The sequence below is a fragment of the Oncorhynchus masou genome, unplaced genomic scaffold (genome assembly GCF_036934945.1).
Source record: "Oncorhynchus masou masou isolate Uvic2021 unplaced genomic scaffold, UVic_Omas_1.1 unplaced_scaffold_2005, whole genome shotgun sequence".
Classification (NCBI taxonomy): domain Eukaryota; kingdom Metazoa; phylum Chordata; class Actinopteri; order Salmoniformes; family Salmonidae; genus Oncorhynchus; species Oncorhynchus masou.
This window is the reverse complement of record NW_027008495.1, coordinates 55,001-78,782: the sequence shown is the minus strand read 5'-3', so window position 1 is coordinate 78,782 and position 23,782 is coordinate 55,001. Positions and strand designations below refer to the sequence as shown.

At 49.0% G+C, this 23,782-nt stretch overlaps 1 pseudogene; it reads right to left on the bottom strand.

Annotated features, from left to right (window-relative positions):
• Positions 1–5,058: 5,058 nt before the first annotated feature.
• Positions 5,059–23,782, bottom strand: part of LOC135532748 (multidrug resistance-associated protein 1-like) — a 72,846-nt pseudogene continuing 54,122 nt past the window's right edge.

Below are 23,782 nucleotides of genomic sequence, written 5' to 3'. Positions count from 1 at the left end.
ATAGTGGTGCACTACATAGGGAATAGGGGCCATAGTAGTGCACTACATAGGGAATAGGGCCCATAGTAGAGCACTACATAGGGAATAGGGCCCATAGTAGTGCGTTACATAGGGAATAGGGACCATAGTAGTGCACTACATAGGGAATAGGGCCCATAGGAGTGCACTACATAGGGAATAGGGCCCATAGTAGCGCACTACATAGGGAATAGGGCCCATAGTAGCGCACTACATAGGGAATAGGGCCCATAGTAGCGCACTACATAGGGAATAGGGCCCATAGTAGCGCACTACATAGGAAATAGGGCCAATAGTAGCCCACTACATAGGGAATAGGGACCATAGTAGCGCACTACATAGGGAATAGGGACCATAGTAGCGCACTACATAGGGAATAGGGCCCATAGTAGTGCGTTACATAGGGAATAGGGCCCATAGTAGCGCACTACATAGGGAATAGGGCCCATAGTAGCGCACTACATAGGGAATATGGCCCATAGTGGTGCACTACATAGGGAATAGGGGCCATAGTAGTGCACTACATAGGGAATAGGGCCCATAGTAGAGCACTACATAGGGAATAGGGCCCATAGTAGTGCGTTACATAGGGAATAGGGCCCATAGTAGCGCACTACATAGGGAATAGGGCCCATAGGAGTGCACGGCATAGGGAATAGGGTGACATTTGGGACAACCCCTTACACTCAACAGACAAATCAAAAGCACGTCTCCTTGATTTATATCCAATAAAACCAAGGCTCAGATAAAGAAGTGACGCCACAGGAGAGAGACATCAAAGCGTAGGCCCAGTAGGCTGCTACCGGCTCCATCTTCAGACAACACACCTGCTGTGGTCACTGGATGTCCCAGTGAAAAGCTGCCTCCATAATGGGACCCTATCCCCCCATATGGGCCCTGGTCATTAATGACTTCCTATCCCCCCATATGGGCCCTGGTCATTAATGACTTCCTATCCCCCCATATGGGCCCTGGTCATTAATGACTTCCTATCCCCCCATATGGGCCCTGGTCATTAATGACTTCCAATCCCCCATATGGGCCCTGGTCATTAATGACTTCCTATCCCCCCATATGGGCCCTGGTCATTAATGACTTCCTATCCCCCCATATGGGCCCTGGTCATTAATGACTTCCTATCCCCCCATATGGGCCCTGGTCATTAATGACTTCCTATCCCCCCATAAGGGCCCTGGTCAAATGTAGAATGAGTTTCCATTTGGGACACACACCCCAGTGAAAATGAGTAGCATGAGTCCATGGACAGAATATATTACTAAGGTGTTTGAGACTTGAGACTTGCTGACCAGCCTGACTAACCCCACACCTTATTGAGACTTGCTGACCAGCCTGACTAACCCCACACCTTATTGAGACTTGCTGATCAGCCTGACTAACCCAACACCTTATTGAGACTTGCTGATCAGCCTGACTAACCCAACACCTTATTGAGACTTGCTGACCAGCCTGACTAACCCAACACCTTATTGAGACTTGCTGATCAGCCTGACTAGCCCCACACCTTATTGACACTTGCTGACCAGCCTGACTAACCCCACACCTTATTGACACTTGCTGATCAGCCTGACTAGCCCCACACCTTATTGAGACTTGCTGATCAGCCTGACTAGCCCCACACCTTATTGACACTTGCTGATCAGCCTGACTAGCCCCACACCTTATTGAGACTTGCTGACCAGCCTGACTAACCCCACACCTTATTGACACTTGCTGATCAGCCTGACTAGCCCCACACCTTATTGAGACTTGCTGACCAGCCTGACTAACCCCACACCTTATTGAGACTTGCTGATCAGCCTGACTAACCCAACACCTTATTGACACTTGCTGATCAGCCTGACTAACCCAACACCTAATTGAGACTTGCTGATCAGCCTGACTAACCCAACACCTAATTGAGACTTGCTGACCAGCCTGACTAACCCAACACCTTATTGACACTTGCTGATCAGCCTGACTAACCCAACACCTAATTGAGACTTGTTGATCAGCCTGACTAACCCAACACCTTAGAGACACTTGCTGATCAGCCTGACTAACCCAACACCTTATTGAGACTTGCTGATCAGCCTGACTAACCCAACACCTTAGAGACTTGTTGATCAGCCTGACTAACCCAACACCTTATTGACACTTGTTGATCAGCCTGACTAACCCAACACCTTATTGACACTTGTTGATCAGCCTGACTAGCCCAACACCTTATTGAGACTTGTTGATCAGCCTGACTAACCCAACACCTTATTGAGACTTGTTGATCCCAACACCTTATTGAGACTTGTTGATCAGCCTGACTAACCCAACACCTTATTGAGACTTGTTGATCCCAACACCTTATTGAGACTTGTTGATCCCAACACCTTATCTACACTTGTTGATCAGCCTGACTAACCCAACACCTTATTGAGACTTGCTGATCAGCCTGACTAACCCAACACCTTATTGAGACTTGTTGACCAGCCTGACTAACCCAACACCTTATTGAGACTTGTTGATCAGCCTGACTAACCCAATAGCGTATGGCTCAAGAGGTTCAATAATATAATAGCACCTACTAACCAACAGATAAAGTGCCAACAAGGAAAATGTGGTCTCTGCTGAACGCAGAAGGCTACAGTCAAAATATCCTATATTTGGCCCAAATGACACCCTGTTCCCTATAAAGTGCACTACTTTTGAACTGGTCATTTGGGGTGCCATTTGGGATTTAGCCAGAAGGATATAACAATGTGTATTACATTCATTTAAATAAAGCAGGTTTAAAGCCAGCCAGGTCTCTCCCTAGACTAGTTACTGGTTAGACAAAAGGTCTCTCCCTAGACTAGTTGCTGGTTACAGACAACAGGTCTCTCCCTAGACTAGTTACAGACAAAAGGTCTCTCCCTAGACTAGTTACTGGTTACAGACAACAGGTCTCTCCCTAGACTAGTTGCTGGTTACAGACAACAGGTCTCTCCCTAGACTAGTTGCTGGTTACAGACAACAGGTCTCTCCCTAGACTAGTTACAGACAAAAGGTCTCTCCCTAGACTAGTTACTGGTTACAGACAAAAGGTATCTCCCTAGACTAGTTACTGGTTACAGACAACAGGTCTCCCCTAGACTAGTTACTGGTTACAGACAACAGGTCTCTCCCTAAACTAGTTACTGGTTACAGACAACAGGTCTCTCCCTAGACTAGTTACTGGTTACAGACAACAGGTCTCTCCCTAGACTAGTTACTGGCTACAGACAACAGGTCTCTCCCTAGACTAGTTACTGGTTACAGACAACAGGTCTCCCCCTAGACTAGTTACTGGTTACAGACAACAGGTCTCTCCCTAAATTAGTTACTGGTTACAGACAACAGGTCTCTCCCTAGACTAGTTACTGGTTACAGACAACAGGTCTCTCCCTAGACTAGTTACTGGCTACAGACAACAGGTCTCTCCCTAGACTAGTTACTGGTTACAGACAACAGGTCTCTCCCTAGACTAGTTATAGGTTACAGACAACAGGTCTCTCCCTAAACTAGTTACTGGTTACAGACAACAGGTCTCTCCCTAGACTAGTTACTGGTTACAGACAACAGGTCTCTCCCTAAACTAGTTACTGGTTACAGACAACAGGTCTCCCCTAGACTAGTTACTGGCTACAGACAACAGGTCTCTCCCTAGACTAGTTACTGGTTACAGACAACAGGTCTCTCCCTAAACTAGTTATAGGTTACAGACAACAGGTCTCTCCCTAGACTAGTTACTGGCTACAGACAACAGGTCTCTCCCTAGACTAGTTACTGGTTACAGACAACAGGTCTCTCCCTAGACTAGTTACTGGCTACAGACAACAGGTCTCTCCCTAGACTAGTTACTGGTTACAGACAACAGGTCTCTCCCTAGACTAGTTACTGGTTACAGACAACAGGTCTCTCCCTAGACTAGTTACTGGTTACAGACAACAGGTCTCTCCCTAGACTAGTTACTGGTTACAGACAACAGGTCTCTCCCTAGACTAGTTACTGGTTACAGACAACAGGTCTCTCCCTAGACTAGTTACTGGTTACAGACAACAGGTCTCTCCCTAGACTAGTTACAGACAACAGGTCTCTCCCTAAACTAGTTATAGGTTACAGACAACAGGTCTCTCCCTAGACTAGTTACTGGTTACAGACAACAGGTCTCTCCCTAGACTAGTTACTGGTTACAGACAACAGGTCTCTCCCTAGACTAGTTACTGGTTACAGACAACAGGTCTCTCCCTAGACTAGTTACTGGTTACAGACAACAGACTGCAACGCAGGGCTTGGGTCAAGAGAAGTGTGGTGTAGGATGCCGTTTGAGGTGTGGCACTATGGAAAGCAGCGTCTGGGAGGTCAAGGGTCAAAGGCCACCCAGGCAGAGGTCAAGGGTGGGTGACCTCACTCTCTTTACCAGTACTCAACATAGAGGGGGGCGGGATCTGACTGATGGGACAGGTTTCAACGTCTGTGATTGGCGTCGTCTGTGATTGGACAGATATCCATTCACTCACTCCCTGTGGGGAATAACATTGCACTGTCTGTCAAATAAATATTCAACCTAGTCCACCCGGTTCTATCGGAGAGAAAAGATCAGAACATTCCGGTTCCGTTGGAGAGAACAGATCAGAACATTCTGGTTCCATTGGAAAGAACAGATGAGAACATTCCGGTTCTGTTGGAAGGAACACACCAGAGCATTCCGGTTCCGTTGGGGAGAACAATTCAGAACATTCCAGTTACATTGGGGGGGGAGAACACGAGAACATTCCGGTTCTGTTGGAAGGAACACACCAGAGCATTCCGGTTCCGTTGGGGAGAACAATTCAGAACATTCCAGTTACATTGGGGGGGGGGGGGGGGGGAACACGAAAACATTCCGGTTCTGTTGGAAGGAACACACCAGAACATTCCGGTTCCGTTGGGGAGAACAATTCAGAACATTCCAGTTACATTGGATAGAAAAAAAATCAGAATATTCTGATTCTTTCCTCTGATGGCAATAAAGGCAAACAGGGGCAGAGACAAAACAAAAAGGACTTTTATAGTCTCTTAACAGAGTACATCTTCAAAAGCACACAATGCCCATTTAAAAATAAAATAAACCTAGCTGGTATTCTGAGTCTGATTGATGGAGGAGAGCAGGTCAGATGGCCTTCTGGCTTCCCACAACGGCAAGCCGGAGCGGACAAATTCTGCAAGATGAAGGGAATCTTGAAAACATCCAGACACCCGTTTAAAGGAGAGTTGAACAAACAGAGTTTGAGAGAAACAGTAAGAGTTGTTGGAAGGGATTTGTCCTGGAGAAGTCTTTAGATAAGGGAGGGAGGGAGGAGTAACAGGAGGGATGGAGGGAGGAGTGACAGAAGGGATGGAGGGAGGAGTAACAGGAGGGATGGAGGGAGGAGTAACAGAAGGGATAGAGGGAGGAGTAACAGGAGGGATGGAGGGAGGAGTAACAGGAGGGATGGAGGGAGGAGTAACAGAAGGGATGGAGGGAGGAGTAACAGGAGGGAGGGAGGAGTAACAGGAGGGAGGTAGGAGTAAGAGGAAGGATGGAGGGAGGAGTAACAGAAGGGATGGAGGGAGGAGTAACAGAAGGGAGGAGTAAGAGGAAGGATGGAGGGAGGAGTAACAGGAGGGAGGAGTAAGAGGAAGGATGGAGGGAGGAGTAACAGAAGGGATGGAGGGAGGAGTAACAGGAGGGAGGAGTAAGAGGAAGGATGGAGGGAGGAGTAACAGAAGGGATGGAGGGAGGAGTAACAGAAGGGATGGAGGGAGGAGTAACAGAAGGGATTTGTCCTGGAGAAGCAGCAGCATCAGGTTCAGTGGAGTGAATCCTTGACATATTCTGTAGTAGAGGGAGGGAGAGATGGATGGAGGGGTGGAGGGGGAAGTAGAGGGAGGGATGAAGGGAGAAGAGGAAGGAGGGATGGAGGGATAGAGGAGGGAGGGATGGAGGGAGAAGAGGAGGGAGGAAGGAGTGGAGGTAGAGTGCTCCCATAATTTATGCACACTTATCAGAAACATTGAAATCCTTAGAAATCTCCTCTCTCTCTCTCTGCTACCTCTTCCCTGCACAGCCTCCCGGTCGGAGGAGAGGAAGAGGGGGTTGGAGGAGGAGTTCTCTGTAAGGAGGGATGTTGTCTTTAAGCGCCTGTCCTCTCCCATTCGCACACTCAGATTAGTCCAGAGTCTTTAGCCATCTTGTAGAAGATTCCTCTCTTGGTGATGAGAGTGGAGGGAGAGTCAAACTCTGCCATCTCCCCTTTATCCAGGACCAGCACTCTGAAGGGAGGAGAGAGAGAGATGAGAGAGATAGCAGGTGTGTGTGTTGTCATATATTACCTGGTGTAGTCCATGATAGTATTGAGTCAGTCTATATATTACCTGGTGTAGTCCATGATAGTACTGAGTCAGTCTATATATTACCTGGTGTAGTCCATGATAGTATTGAGTCAGTCTATATATTACCTGGTGTAGTCCGTGATAGTATTGAGTCAGTCTATATATTACCTCGTGTAGTCCGTGATAGTATTGAGTCAGTCTATATATTACCTGGTGTAGTCCATGATAGTATTGAGTCAGTCTATATATTACCTGGTGTAGTCCGTGATAGTATTGAGTCAGTCTATATATTACCTGGTGTAGTCCGTGATAGTATTGAGTCAGTCTATATATTACCTGGTGTAGTCCATGATAGTATTGAGTCTGTCTATATATTACCTGGTGTAGTCCATGATAGTATTGAGTCAGTCTATATATTACCTGGTGTAGTCCATGATAGTATTGAGTCAGTCTATATATTACCTGGTGTAGTCCATGATAGTATTGAGCCAGTCTATATATTACCTGGTGTAGTCCATGATAGTATTGAGTCAGTCTATATATTACCTGGTGTAGTTCATGATAGTATTGAGTCAGTCTATATATTACCTGGTGTAGTCCGTGATAGTATTGAGCCAGTCTATATATTACCTGGTGTAGTCCATGATAGTATTGAGTCAGTCTATATATTACCTGGTGTAGTCCATGATAGTATTGAGCCAGTCTATATATTACCTGGTGTAGTCCATGATAGTATTGAGTCAGTCTATATATTACCTGGTGTAGTCCATGATAGTATTGAGTCAGTCTATATATTACCTGGTGTAGTCCGTGATAGTATTGAGCCAGTCTATATATTACCTGGTGTAGTCCATGATAGTATTGAGTCAGTCTATATATTACCTGGTGTAGTCCATGATAGTATTGAGTCAGTCTATATATTACCTGGTGTAGTCCATGATAGTATTGAGTCAGTCTATATATTACCTGGTGTAGTCCATGATAGTATTGAGTCAGTCTATATATTACCTGGTGTAGTCCATGATAGTATTGAGCCAGTCTATATATTACCTGGTGTAGTCCATGATAGTATTGAGTCAGTCTATATATTACCTGGTGTAGTCCGTGATAGTATTGAGTCAGTCTATATATTACCTGGTGTAGTCCATGATAGTATTGAGCCAGTCTATATATTACCTGGTGTAGTCCATGATAGTATTGAGTCAGTCTATATATTACCTGGTGTAGTCCGTGATGGTATTGAGTCAGTCTATATATTACCTGGTGTAGTCCATGATAGTATTGAGTCAGTCTATATATTACCTGGTGTAGTCCATGATAGTATTGAGTCAGTCTATATATTACCTGGTGTAGTCCATGATAGTATTGAGTCAGTCTATATATTACCTGGTGTAGTCCATGATAGTATTGAGTCAGTCTATATATTACCTGGTGTAGTCCATGATAGTATTGAGTCAGTCTATATATTACCTGGTGTAGTCCATGATAGTATTGAGTCAGTCTATATATTACCTGGTGTAGTCCATGATAGTATTGAGTCAGTCTATATATTACCTGGTGTAGTCCATGATAGTATTGAGTCAGTCTATATATTACCTGGTGTAGTCCATGATAGTATTGAGTCAGTCTATATATTACCTGGTGTAGTCCATGATAGTATTGAGTCAGTCTATATATTACCTGGTGTAGTCCATGATAGTATTGAGTCAGTCTATATATTACCTGGTGTAGTCCATGATAGTATTGAGTCAGTCTATATATTACCTGGTGTAGTCCATGATAGTATTGAGTCAGTCTATATATTACCTGGTGTAGTCCATGATAGTATTGAGTCAGTCTATATATTACCTGGTGTAGTCCATGATAGTATTGAGTCTGTGTGCGATGGTCAGGACAGTGCAGTCATCAAACTGGGTTCTGATGGTGGACTGGATCAGGTTGTCTGTCTCCAGGTCCACAGCAGCTGTGGCCTCATCCAGAACCAAGATCTTCGTCTTCCTCAGGAGGGCTCGGGCCAGACACACCAGCTGGCGCTGACCCAGACTGGAGAGAGAGTATGTTAATGAGAGAGAGAGGTAAGAAACAAGAAGGAGAGAGAAGAGAGGTAAGGAGAGAGGTAAGGATAGGAGGAGAGAGGTAAGGAGAGAAGGAGAGAGGTAAGGAGAGGAGGAGAGAGGTAAGGAGAGGAGGAGAGAGGTAAGGAGAGGAGGATAGAGGTGAGAAGAGAAGAGAGGTAAGAAGAGGAGGAGGAGGAGAAGAGAGGTAAGAAGAGGAGGAGAGAGGTAAGAAGAAGAGGAGAGAGGTAAGAAGAGAAGGAGAGGAGGAGAGAGGTAAGGAGAGGAGGATAGAGGTGAGAAGAGGAGGAGAGAGGTAAGAAGAGGAGGAGGAGGAGAGAGGTAAGAAGAGGAGGAGAGAGGTAAGAAGAGGAGAGAGGTAAGAAGAGAAGGAGAGGAGGAGAGAGGTAAGGAGAGGAGGATAGAGGTGAGAAGAGGAGAGAGGTAAGAAGAGGAGGAGGAGGAGAGAGGTAAGAAGAGGAGGAGGAGGAGAGAGGTAAGAAGAGGAGGAGGAGGAGAGAGGTAAGGAGAGGAGGAGAGAGGTAAGGAGAGGAGGAGAGAGGTGAGAAGAGGAGAGAGGTAAGAAGAGGAGGAGGAGGAGAGAGGTAAGAAGAGAAGGAGAGGAGGAGAGAGGTAAGAAGAGGAGGAGTGGAGGAGAGAGGTATGGAGAGAGGAGAAGAGGTAAGAGGAGGAGGAGAGAGGTAAGGAGAGGAGGAGAGGAGGAGAGAGGTAAGGAGAGGAGGAGAGAGGTAAGAAGAGGAGGAGAGAGGAGAGGTAAGGAGAGGAGGAGAGAGGTAAGAAGAGGAGGAGAGAGGTAAGGAGAGGAGGAGAGAGGTAAGGAGAGGAGGAGAGAGGTAAGAAGAGGAGGAGAGAGGAGAGAGGGAAGAAGAGGAGGAGAGAGGAGAGAGGGAAGAAGAGGAGGAGAGAGGTAAGGGGAGGAGGAGAGAGGTAAGAAGAGGAGGAGGAGAGAGGTAAGAAGAGGAGGAGAGAGGAGAGAGGTAAGAAGAGGAGGAGAGGAGGAGAGAGGTAAGGAGAGGAGGAGAGAGGGAAGAAGAGGAGGAGCGATGTAAGAAGAGGAGGAGCGATGTAAGAAGAGGAGGAGAGGTAAGAAGAGGAGAGAAGGACGAGAGAGCGAACCAGAAGCTGTGTGTGTATGTAATGCTATGTAGGCCTATGTATGGTGTATGTAGGCCTATGTATGATATATGAGGTTACCTGAGGTTCTCTCCTCCCTCTGAACACTCGTGGTTGAGTTTGTCCGGCAGGCCCGACACAAAGCTCTTGAGATGGGAGAGCTCCAGGGCTCTCCACACCTCCTCATCAGAGTAGCCATCGAAGGGGTCCAGATTCATCCTCAGAGACCCAGAGAACAGCACTGGGTCCTGGAGGGGGAGGGGGAGAGCCATGAGAGAGAAGGGGGAGAGAGGGAGAGGAACGGGAGGGGGGGTAGAGCCATGAGAGAGAAGGGGGGAGAGAGGAAGGGGAAGGGGAGGAGGGGGGTGGGGGGGCATGAGAGAGAAGGGGGAGAGAGAGAAGGGGGAGAGAGGGAGAGGAAGGGGAGGGGGAGACATGAGAGAGAGGGGGAGAGAGGAGGGGGAGAGGGGGAGAGCCATGAGAGAGAAGGGGGGAGAGAGGGAGAGGAAGGTGGGGGGAGCCATGAGAGAGAGGGGGAGGGAGGAGGGGGAGAGCCATGAGAGAGAAGGGGGGGGAGGGGGAGAGGAAGGGGAGGGGAGGGGGGAGCCATGAGAGAGAAGGGGAGAGAGAGAAGGGGGAGAGAGAGAGAGAGGAAGGGGAGGGGGAGACAGGGGTGAGGGAGGAGGGGGAGAGCCATGAGAGAGAAGGGGGGAGAGAGGGAGAGGAAGGGGAGGGGGGAGAGAGAGAGGAAGGGGAGGGGGAGAGAGAGAGAGGAAGGGGAGGGGGAGAGAGGAAGAGGAAGGGGAGGGGGAGAGAGGGGTGAGGGAGGGAGAGAGAGAAGGGGGAGAGGGAGGGAGAGAGAGAAGGGGGGAGAGAGAGGGGTGAGGGAGGGAGAGGATAAATAAAGATATTTTAAATAGAACATGCATCCAGAAGAGTGTGGGTCAGTTTGAGTGTGTCTGTATGGGCCGTGGGTGTGCACCTGTGGTATGATGGTGATCCTGGAGCGGAGTTCATGGAGACCCAGCGTGGCGATGTTAACTCCATCGATATGAATCTCTCCCTCACACGCCTCAATGATGCGGAACAATCCTAGAGTCAGAGAGGACTTGCCTGCTCCTGTACGACCTACAATACCCACCTGGAACAACAACAACAGTCACTACCCTGCTCCTGTACGACCTACTGTACCCACCTGGAACAACAACAACAGTCACTACCCTGCTCCTGTACGACCTACTGTACCCACCTGGAACAACAACAACAGTCACTACCCTGCTCCTGTACTACCTACAATACCCACCTGGAACAACAACAACAACAGTCACTACCCTGCTCCTGTACGACCTACTATACCCACCTGGAACAACAACAACAGTCACTACCCTGCTCCTGTACTACCTACTATACCCACCTGGAACAACAACAACAGTTACTACCCTGCTCCTGTACTACCTACAATACCCACCTGGAACAACAACAACAGTCACTACCCTGCTCCTGTACGACCTACTATACCCACCTGGAACAACAACAACAACAGTCACTACCCTGCTCCTGTACGACCTACTATACCCACCTGGAACAACAACAACAGTCACTACCCTGCTCCTGTACTACCTACTATACCCACCTGGAACAACAACAACAGTTACTACCCTGCTCCTGTACTACCTACAATACCCACCTGGAACAACAACAACAACAGTCACTACCCTGCTCCTGTACGACCTACTATACCCACCTGGAACAACAACAACAGTCACTACCCTGCTCCTGTACTACCTACTATACCCACCTGGAACAACAACAACAGTTACTACCCTGCTCCTGTACTACCTACAATACCCACCTGGAACAACAACAACAGTTACTACCCTGCTCCTGTACTACCTACAATACCCACCTGGAACAACAACAACAGTCACTACCCTGCTCCTGTACTACCTACTATACCCACCCCCGTCACGCAACCTAATCCCCCGTCACGCAACCTAATCCCCGTCACGCAGCCTAATCCCCCATCACGCAGCCTAATCCCCGTCACGCAGCCTAATCCCCGTCCGCAACCGAATCCCCGTCACGCAACCTAATCCCCCGTCACGCAGCCCTAATCCCCGTCACGCAGCCTAATCCCCAGTCAGGCAGCCTAATCCCCGTCACGCATCCTAATCCCAAATCAGGCAGCCTAATCCCCGTCCACGCATCCTAATCCCAAATCAGGCAGCCTAATCCCCCGTCACGCAACCTAATCCCCGTCACGCAGCCTAATCCCCCCGTCACGCAGCCTAATCCCCGTCACGCAGCCTAATCCCCCGTCACGCAACCTAATCCCCTCCCGTCACGCAGCCTAATCCCCCGTCACGCAACCTAATCCCCCGTCACGCAACCTAATCCCCTCCTGTCACGCAGCCTAATCCCCTCCCGTCACGCAGCCTAATCCCCAGTCACGCAACCGAATCCCCGTCACGCATAACCTAATCCCCGTCACGCAGCCTAATCCCCCGTCACGCAGCCTAATCCCCAGTCATGCAGCCTAATCCCCAGTCACGCAGCCTAATCCCCAGTCACGCAGCCTAATCCCCAGTCACGCAACCGAATCCCCGTCACGCAACCTAATCCCCTCCCGTCACGCAGCCTAATCCCCGTCACGCAGCCTAATCCCCGTCACGCAGCCTAGTCCCCGTCACGCAGCCTAATCCCCAGTCACGCAGCCTAATCCCCGTCACGCAGCCTAATCCCCGTCACGCAGCCTAATCCCCGTCACGCAGCCTAATCCCCAGTCACGCAGCCTAATCCCCGTCCACGCAGCCTAATCCCCGTCACGCAGCCTAATCCCCGTCACGCAACCTAATCCCCCTCCCGTCACGCAGCCTAATCCCCGTCACGCAACCGAATCCCCCCGTCACGCAACCCTAATCCCCCTCCCGTCACGCAGCCTAATCCCCGTCACGCAGCCTAATCCCCGTCACGCAGCCTAGTCCCCCGTCACGCAGCCTAATCCCCAGTCACGCAGCCTAATCCCCGTCACGCAGCCTAATCCCCGTCACGCAGCCTAATCCCCGTCACGCAGCCTAATCCCCAGTCACGCAGCCTAATCCCCAGTCACGCAGCCTAATCCCCGTCACGCAGCCTAATCCCCGTCCACGCAACCTAATCCCCTCCCGTCACGCAGCCTAATCCCCGTCACGCAAACAAATCCCCGTCACGCAACCGAATCCCCCGTCACGCAACCTAATCCCTCCCCGTCACGCAGCCTAATCCCCGTCACGCAGCCTAATCCCCGTCACGCAACCTAATCCCCGTCACGCAACCTAATCCCCGTCACGCAACCTAATCCCCGTCACGCAGCCTAATCCCCCGTCACGCAGCCTAATCCCCCGTCACGCAGCCTAGTCCCCCGTCACGCAGCCTAATCCCCAGTCACGCAGCCTAATCCCCCGTCACGCAGCCTAATCCCCCGTCACGCAGCCTAATCCCCCGTCACGCAGCCTAATCCCCAGTCACGCAGCCTAATCCCCAGTCACGCAGCCTAATCCCCGTCACGCAGCCTAATCCCCGTCACGCAACCTAATCCCCTCCCGTCACGCAGCCTAATCCCCCGTCACGCAAACAAATCCCCCGTCACGCAACCGAATCCCCCGTCACGCAACCTAATCCCCTCCCGTCACGCAGCCTAATCCCCCGTCACGCAGCCTAATCCCCGTCACGCAACCTAATCCCCCGTCACGCAACCTAATCCCCCGTCCGCAACCTAATCCCCCGTCACGCAGCCTAATCCCCCGTCACGCAGCCTAATCCCCCCGTCACGCAGCCTAATCCCCGTCACGCATCCTAATCCCCCCGTCACATACCTTCTCTCCTCCGCGGATGGCTACGGTGATGTTGCGTACTGCCAGTTCCTGGTCCTCTCTGTATCGCAGACCAAACCCTCTGATGTCTATGTTGCCTGCTGTGGGCCAGCCTGGAGGCAGAGACGATTGGTCATGTCTCCAGTCCGCCTGGGAGGGGACAAACAAAGGTAGATACACCTACAGTCATACACACAGAGTTCCCGTGTACACACAGTGTTCCCGTGTACACACAGTGTTCCCGTGTACACACAGTGTTCCCGTGTACACACAGTGTTCCCGTGTACACACAGTGTTCCCGTGCACACACAGTGTTCCCGTGCACACACAGTGTTCCCGTGCACACACAGAGTTCCCGTGTACACACAGTGTTCCCGTGTACACAACTAAATAAATAAAATAACCGTCATAACTGTTTTAAAGTAGTAGAAAGACCAGCTGACTGAAGGACAGTATTGGCATGTCATATGTTATTTTATAGAAAGACCAGCTGACTGAAGGACAGTATGGCAGGTCATATGTTATTTTATAGAAAGACCAGCTGACTGAAGGACAGTATGGCAGGTCATATGTTATTTTATAGAAAGACCAGCTGACTGAAGGACAGTATGGCAGGTCATATGTTATTTTATAGAAAGACCAGCTGACTGAAGGACAGTATGGCAGGTCATATGTTATTTTATAGAAAGACCAGCAGACTGAAGGACAGTATGGCAGGTCATATGTTATTTTATAGAAAGACCAGCAGACTGAAGGACAGTATGGCAGGTCATATGTTATTTTATTAAAGACCAGCTGACTGAAGGACAGTATGGCAGGTCATATGTTATTTTATAGAAAGACCAGCTGACTGAAGGACAGTATGGCAGGTCATATGTTATTTTATAGAAAGACCAGCTGACTGAAGGACAGTATGGCAGGTCATATGTTATTTTATAGAAAGACCAGTTGACTGAAGGACAGTATTGGCATGTCATATGTTATTTTATTAAAGACCAGCTGACTGAAGGACAGTATTGGCATGTCATATGTTATTTTATTAAAGACCAGCTGACTGAAGGACAGTATGGCAGGTCATATGTTATTTTATAGAAAGACCAGCTGACTGAAGGACAGTATTGGCAGGTCATATGTTATTTTATAGAAAGACCAGTTGACTGAAGGACAGTATGGCAGGTCATATGTTATTTTATAGAAAGACCAGCTGACTGAAGGACAGTATGGCAGGTCATATGTTATTTTATAGAAGTAGAAAGACCAGCTGACTGAAGGACAGTATGGCAGGTCATATGTTATTTTATAGAAAGACCAGCTGACTGAGAGACAGTATGGCAGGTCATATGTTATTTTATAGGAGTAGAAAGACCAGCTGACTGAAGGACAGTATGGCAGGTCATATGTTATTTTATAGAAAGACCAGCTGACTGAAGGACAGTATGGCAGGTCATATGTTATTTTATAGAAGTAGAAAGACCAGCTGACTGAAGGACAGTATGGCAGGTCATATGTTATTTTATAGAAAGACCAGCTGACTGAAGGACAGTATGGCAGGTCATATGTTATTTTATAGAAAGACCAGCTGACTGAAGGACAGTATGGCAGGTCATATGTTATTTTATAGAAAGACCAGCTGACTGAAGGACAGTATGGCAGGTCATATGTTATTTTATAGAAAGACCAGCTGACTGAAGGACAGTATGGCATGTCATATGTTATTTTATAGAAGTAGAAAGACCAGCTGACTGAAGGACAGTATGGCAGGTCATATGTTATTTTATAGAAAGACCAGCTGACTGAAGGACAGTATGGCAGGTCATATGTTATTTTATAGAAGTAGAAAGACCAGCTGACTGAAGGACAGTATGGCAGGTCATATGTTATTTTATAGAAAGACCAGCTGACTGAAGGACAGTCACAACAACACCACTGTCATGGCAGGTCATATGTTATTTTATAGAAAGACCAGCTGACTGAAGGACAGTATGGCAGGTCATATGTTATTTTATAGAAAGACCAGCTGACTGAAGGACAGTATGGCAGGTCATATGTTATTTTATAGAAAGACCAGCTGACTGAAGGACAGTATGGCAGGTCATATGTTATTTTATAGAAAGACCAGCTGACTGAAGGACAGTATGGCAGGTCATATGTTATTTTATAGAAAGACCAGCTGACTGAAGGACAGTATGGCAGGTCATATGTTATTTTATAGAAAGACCAGCTGACTGAAGGACAGTATGGCAGGTCATATGTTATTTTATAGAAAGACCAGCTGACTGAAGGACAGTATGGCAGGTCATATGTTATTTTATAGAAAGACCAGCTGACTGAAGGACAGTATGGCAGGTCATGTTATTTTATAGAAAGACCAGCTGACTGAAGGACAGTATGGCAGGTCATATGTTATTTTATAGAAAGACCAGCTGACTGAAGGACAGTATGGCAGGTCATATGTTATTTTATAGAAAGACCAGCTGACTGAAGGACAGTATGGCAGGTCATATGTTATTTTATAGAAGTAGAAAGACCAGTTGACTGAAGGACAGTATGGCAGGTCATATGTTATTTTATAGAAGTAGAAAGACCAGCTGACTGAAGGACAGTATGGCAGGTCATATGTTATTTTATAGAAAGACCAGCTGACTGAAGGACAGTATGGCAGGTCATATGTTATTTTATAGAAGTAGATTGTATGAGAACATAAACACACACAGTCGTACCTCTTTCTCTGTGTCTTCGTACTCCTTGACTCTCTCCACGGCCACAATGTTGGTTTCCAGATCTGAAGACATCCTCACTAGCCAGGTCAGAGAGGCCGTCAGCTACAGGACAGAGAGACAGAGGGGGAGAGGCAGAGAGAGACAGAAAGACAGGGGCAGAGAGAAGGTGAGGCGGAGACAGAGAGAAGGTGAGGCGGAGACAGAGAGAAGATGAGGCGGAGACAGAGAGAAGGTGAGGTGGAGACAGAGAGGCGGAGACAGAGAGAAGGTGAGGCGGAGACAGAGAGAAGGTGAGGCGGAGACAGAGAGAAGGTGAGGCGGAGACAGAGAGAAGGTGAGGTGGAGACAGAGAGAAGGTGAGGTGGAGACAGAGAGAAGGTGAGGCGGAGACAGAGAGAAGGAGAGGTGGAGACAGAGAGAAGGTGAGGCGGAGACAGAGAGAAGGAGAGGTGGAGACAGAGAGAAGGAGAGGCGGAGACAGAGACAAGGAGAGGCGGAGACAGAGAGAAGGTGAGGCGGAGACAGAGAGAAGAGAGGCGGAGACAGAGAAGAAGGGAGGCGGAGACAGAGAGAAGAGAGGCGGAGACAGAGAGAAGGAGAGGCGGAGACAGAGAGAAGGAGAGGCGGAGACAGAGAGAAGGAGAGGCGGAGACAGAGACAAGGAGAGGCGGAGACAGAGAGAAGAGAGGCGGAGACAGAGAAGGTGAGGCGGAGACAGAGAGAAGGTGAGGCGGAGACAGAGAGAAGGTGAGGCGGAGACAGAGAGAGAAGGTGAGGCGGAGACAGAGAGAAGGTGAGGCGGAGACAGAGAGAAGGTGAGGCGGAGACAGAGAGAAGGTGAGGCGGAGACAGAGAGAAGGAGAGGCGGAGACAGAGAGAAGGAGAGGCGGAGACAGAGAGAAGGTGAGGCGGAGACAGAGACAAGGAGAGGCGGAGACAGAGACAAGGAGAGGCGGAGACAGAGAGAAGGAGAGGCGGAGACAGAGAGAAGGTGAGGCGGAGACAGAGAGAAGGTGAGGCGGAGACAGAGAGAAGGTGAGGCGGAGACAGAGAGAAGGTGAGGCGGAGACAGAGAGAAAGACAGAGGCAGAGAGAAGGAGAGGCAGAGACAGAGAGACACAGAAAGACAGAGGCAGAGAGAAGGAGAGGCAGAGACAGAGAGAAGGTGAGGCGGAGACAGAGAGAAGGAGAGGCGGAGACAGAGAGAAGGAGAGGCAGAGAGAAGAAGAGGGAGAGACAGAGAGAAGGAGAGGCGGAGACAGAGACACAGAAAGACAGAGGCAGAGAGAAGGAGAGGCAGAGACAGAAAGACAGAGGCAGCGAGAAGGAGAGGCAGAGAGACACAGAAAGACAGAGGCAGAGAGAAGGAGAGGCAGAGACAGACAGAAAGACAGAGGCAGCGAGAAGGAGAGGCAGAGACAGAGAGAAGGTGAGGCGGAGACAGAGAGAAGGAGAGGCAGAGACAGAGAGAAGGAGAGGCAGAGACAGAGAGAAGGAGAGGCAGAGAGAGAGACACAGAAAGACAGAGGCAGAGAGAAGGAGGCAGAGACAGAGAGAGGCAAAGTAGAGTCAGAATGGTTTGAGTCACAAAGTATTAAAAGCTATCTATGATGTCATCTATGAACAGCTGAGACCTCAGGGCTGACAGGGTTAAACAACCTGGGGTCTCAGGACTGACAGGGTTAAACAACCTGGGGTCTCAGGACTGACAACCTGGGGTCTCAGGACTGACATGGTTAAACAACCTGGGGTCTCAGGACTGACAGGGTTAGACAACCTGGGGTCTCAGGACTGACAGGGTTAAACAACCTGGGGTCTCAGGACTGACAGGGTTAGACAACCTGGGGTCTCAGGACTGACAGGGTTAAACAACCTGGGGTCTCAGGACTGACAGGGTTAAACAACCTGGGGTCTCAGGACTGACAGGGTTACACAACCTGGGGTCTCAGGACTGACAGGGTTAGACAACCTGGGGTCTCAGGACTGACAGGGTTAAACAACCTGGGGTCTCAGGACTGACAGGGTTAGACAACCTGGGGTCTCAGGACTGACAGGGTTAGACAACCTGGGGTCTCAGGACTGACAGGGTTAAACAACCTGGGGTCTCAGGACTGACAGGGTTAGACAACCTGGGGTCTCAGGACTGACAGGGTTAAACAACCTGGGTCTCAGGACTGACAGGGTTAAACAACCTGGGGTCTCAGGACTGACAGGGTTAGACAACCTGGGGTCTCAGGACTGACAGGGTTAAACAACCTGGGGTCTCAGGACTGACAACCTGGGGTCTCAGGACTGACAGGGTTAAACAACCTGGGGTCTCAGGACTGACAGGGTTAAACAACCTGGGGTCTCAGGACTGACAGGGTTAAACAACCTGGGGTCTCAGGACTGACAACCTGGGGTCTCAGGACTGACATGGTTAAACAACCTGGGGTCTCAGGACTGACAGGGTTAGACAACCTGGGGTCTCAGGACTGACAACCTGGGGTCTCAGGACTGACAACCTGGGGTCTCAGGACTGACAGGGTTAAACAACCTGGGGTCTCAGGACTGACAGGGTTAAACAACCTGGGCTCTCAGGACTGACAGGGTTAAACAACCTGGGGTGGGGTGAGTTTCCCAGAAAAACAAGGTTCATCTTTAACTTGAAGATCCTCATTCATCCACTGCCTGTTTTTTTGGGAGAGGGTACCCGACCCGACCGGCTGTGAAACTAAACCAAAGAATGAAGGTAACTCATCCGTTTTTTTTTAATGAAACACACACACACACACACACACACACGTTACTGACCTGTAGTGCGTATGAGATGGACAGGCCCATGATCCCAGGGCTGAGGCTCTCTCTCTAGCCATCACAGCAAATAGAGCAGCAAACATTACGATACAGTTCCCTACAAACTCCAGACGCACCGCCAGCCACCTACAACACAGAGATATTAGAAACATTACGGTACAGTTCCCTACAAACTCCAGACGCACCGCCAGCCACCTAAAAACACAGAGATATTAGAAACATTACGGTACCAGTTCCCAACAAACTCCAGACGCACCGCCAGCCACCTACAACACAGAGATATTAGAAACATTACGGTACCGTTCCCTACAAACTCCAGACGCACCGCCAGCCACCTAAAACACACAGAGATATTAGAAACATTACGGTACAGTTCCCTACAAACTCCAGACGCACCGCCAGCCACCTACAACACAGAGATATTAGAAACATTACGGTACAGTTCCCTACAAACTCCAGACGCACCGCCAGCCACCTACAACACAGAGATATTAGAAACATTATGGTACCATTCCCTACAAACTCCAGACGCACCGCCAGCCACCTACAACACAGAGAGATATTAGAAACATTACGGTACAGTTCCCTACAAACTCCAGACGCACCGCCAGCCACCTACAACACAGAGATATTAGAAACATTACGGTACAGTTCCCTACAAACTCCAGACGCACCGCCAGCCACCTACAACACAGAGATATTAGAAACATTACGGTACAGTTCCCTACAAACTCCAGACGCACCGCCAGCCACCTACAACACAGAGATATTAGAAACATTATGGTACCATTCCCTACAAACTCCAGACGCACAGCCAGCCACCTACAACACAGAGATATTAGAAACATTACGGTACCGTTCCCTACAAACTCCAGACGCACCGCCAGCCACCTACAACACAGAGATATTAGAAACATTACGGTACAGTTCCCTACAAACTCCAGACGCACCGCCAGCCACCTACAACACAGAGATATTAGAAACATTACGGTACAGTTCCCTACAAACTCCAGACGCACCGCCAGCCACCTACAACACAGAGATATTAGAAACATTACGGTACAGTTCCCTACAAACTCCAGACGACGGCGCCAGCCACCTACAACACAGAGAGATAGAAACATTACCGTTCCCTACAAACTCCAGACGCACCACCAGCCACCTACAACACAGAGATATTAGAAACATTACAGTTCCCTACAAACTCCAGACGCACCACCAGCCACCTACAACACAGAGATATTAGAAACATTACGGTACCGTTCCCTACAAACTCCAGACGCACCGCCAGCCACCTACAACACAGAGATATTAGAAACATTACGGTACAGTTCCCTACAAACTCCAGACGCACCGCCAGCCACCTACAACACAGAGATATTAGACACATTACGGTACAGTTCCCTACAAACTCCAGACGCACCGCCAGCCACCTACAACACAGAGAGATATTAGAAACATTACGGTACAGTTCGCTACAAACTCCAGACGCACCGCCAGCCACCTACAACACAGAGATATTAGACACATTACGGTACAGTTCCCTACAAACCCAGACGCACCGCCAGCCACCTACAACACAGAGAGATATTAGAAACATTACGGTACAGTTCCCTACAAACTCCAGACGCACCGCCAGCCACCTACAACACAGAGATATTAGAAACATTACGGTACCATTCCCTACAAACTCCAGACTTATTGATTCAACCAATAAAGGTGTGTGTGTGTGACCACGCTCCTCACCGGTTGGCTACGATGCTGGGGTAGTATGCTTTCTGGTTGTGGTCAACTCGACCGTCACTCTCCCTGATGAAGCGTTCCTGCTCGCCAAAGGCTCGGATGACGCTGGCGCCGAGCAACGTCTCGTTGAAGTGTGTGTAGACCGGGGAGCGACTGACGGACTCCAGACGCTTCAACTGACGAGACGACGCCACGTAGAAACGCTGTGGGGAGGGATGACACGGAGGGATGACACGGAGGGATGTGATGATGACACAGAGGGATGACGGAGGGATGACATGGCGGGATGTGATGGATGACATGGAGGGATGACATGGAGGGATGTGATGGAGGGATGACATGGAGGGATGACATGGAGGGATGTGATGGAGGGATGACATGGAGGGATGACATGGAGGGATGTGATGGAGGGATGACATGGAGGGATGACATGGAGGGATGACATGGAGGGATGTGATGGAGGGATGACATGGAGGGATGACATGGAGGGATGTGATGGAGGGATGGATGGATGACATGGAGGGATGACATGGAGGGATGAATGGAGGGATGACATGGAGGGATGACATGGCGGGGGATGTGATGGAGGGATGACATGGAGGGATGACATGGAGGGATGTGATGGATGACATGTAGGGATGACATGGAGGGATGACATGGAGGGATGTAATGGAGGGATGACATGTAGGGATGACATGGAGGGATGACATGAAGGGATGTGATGGAGGGATGACATGGAGGGATGACATGGAGGGAGATAAAATAACAGTGAGTAGGGAGAGAGGGATCTCTCAATCCCTCCCCTCTCTCTCTCTCCCTCCCCCCTCTCTCTTTCACACACACCCCTCTCTCACACCCCCCCTCTCTCTCTAACTCACTCTTTCCCTCACCCGCCCTCTCTCTCCCCCTCCCTCTCTAACCCCTCTCTCTTTCACACACACCCCTCTCTAACCCCCCTCTTTCACACACACCCCTCTCACACTGATTCTCTCTCTAACTCACTCTTTCTTTCACCTGCCCTCCCTCCTCTCACACCCCCCCTCACTCTCTCTCCTCCCTCCCCCCCTCTCTAACCCACCCTCCCTCTCTAACACCACCCTCCCTCTCTAACTCCACCCTCCCTCTCTCACACCCCTCTCTCTCTACACCCTCTTTCCCTCTCCCCCCTCTCTCTCCCTCCCCCCTCTCACACCCCCCTCTCTCTAACCCCCCTCACACCCCTCTCCCTCTCTAACCCCACCCCCCTCAGCGACCCACCTGGACAAAGAAGTAGAGTATCCCCAGAGGAGGTATGATAATAGCCACGAGTGGAGTAGCGATCAGTATGACCACACAGGATCCTACTACGTTGAACATGGAGCCCATGAACATCTTGATGATACTGGGCAGAGAGGAGAGATAAGGCGGCATTACATGGTACCAACAGCAGGCAACACGGAAATATTTACTACGATAAGGCAGCATTACATAGTACCAACAGCAGGCGACACGGAAATATTTACTACGATAAGGCAGCATTACATGGTACCAACAGCAGGCAACACGGAAATATTTACTACGATAAGGCAGCATTACATAGTACCAACAGCAGGCAACACGGAAATATTTACTACGATAAGGCAGCATTACATAGTACCAACAGCAGGCAACACGGAAATATTTACTACGATAAGGCAGCATTACATGGTACCAACAGCAGGCAACACGGATATATTTACTACGATAAGGCAGCATTACATGGTACCAACAGCAGGCAACACGGAAATATTACCAACAGGCAACACGGAAATATTTACTACGATAAGGCAGCATTACATAGTACCAACAGCAGGCAACACGGAAATATTTACTACGATAAGGCAGCATTACATGGTACCAACAGCAGGCAACACGGAAATATTTACTACGATAAGGCAGCATTACATAGTACCAACAGCAGGCGACACGGAAATATTTACTACGATAAGGCAGCATACATGGTACCAACAGCAGGCAACACGGAAATATTTACTACGATAAGGCAGCATTACATGGTACCAACAGCAGGCAACACGGAAATATTTACTACGATAAGGCAGCATTACATGGTACCAACAGCAGGCGACACGGAAATATTTACTACGATAAGGCGCCATTACATGGTACCAACAGCAGGCAACATGGAAATATTTACTACGATAAGGCAGCATTACATGGTACCAACAGCAGGCGACACGGAAATATTTACTACGATAAGGCAGCATTACATAGTACCAACAGCAGGCAACACGGAAATATTTACTACGATAAGGCGCCATTACATGGTACCAACAGCAGGCAACACGGAAATATTTACTACGATAAGGCAGCATTACATGGTACCAACAGCAGGCAACACGGAAATATTTACTACGATAAGGCAGCATTACATGGTACCAACAGCAGGCAACACGGAAATATTTACTACGATAAGGCAGCATTACATGGAAACCAACAGCAGGCAACACGGAAATATTTACTACGATAAGGCAGCATTACATAGTACCAACAGCAGGCAACACGGAAATATTTACTACGATAAGGCGCCATTACATGGTACCAACAGCAGGCGACACGGAAATATTTACTACGATAAGGCAGCATTACATGGTACCAACAGCAGGCAACACGGAAATATTTACTACGATAAGGCAGCATTACATGGTACCAACAGCAGGCAACACGGAAATATTTACTACGATAAGGCAGCATTACATGGTACCAACAGCAGGCAACACGGAAATATTTACTACGATAAGGCAGCATTACATGGTACCAACAGCAGGCGACACGGAAATATTTACTACGATAAGGCAGCATTACATGGTACCAACAGCAGGCAACACGGAAATATTTACTACGATAAGGCAGCATTACATGGAAACCAACAGCAGGCAACACGGAAATATTTACTACGATAAGGCAGCATTACATGGAAACCAACAGCAGGCAACACGGAAATATTTACTACGATAAGGCAGCATTACATAGTACCAACAGCAGGCAACACGGAAATATTTACTACGATAAGGCGCCATTACATGGTACCAACAGCAGGCGACACGGAAATATTTACTACGATAAG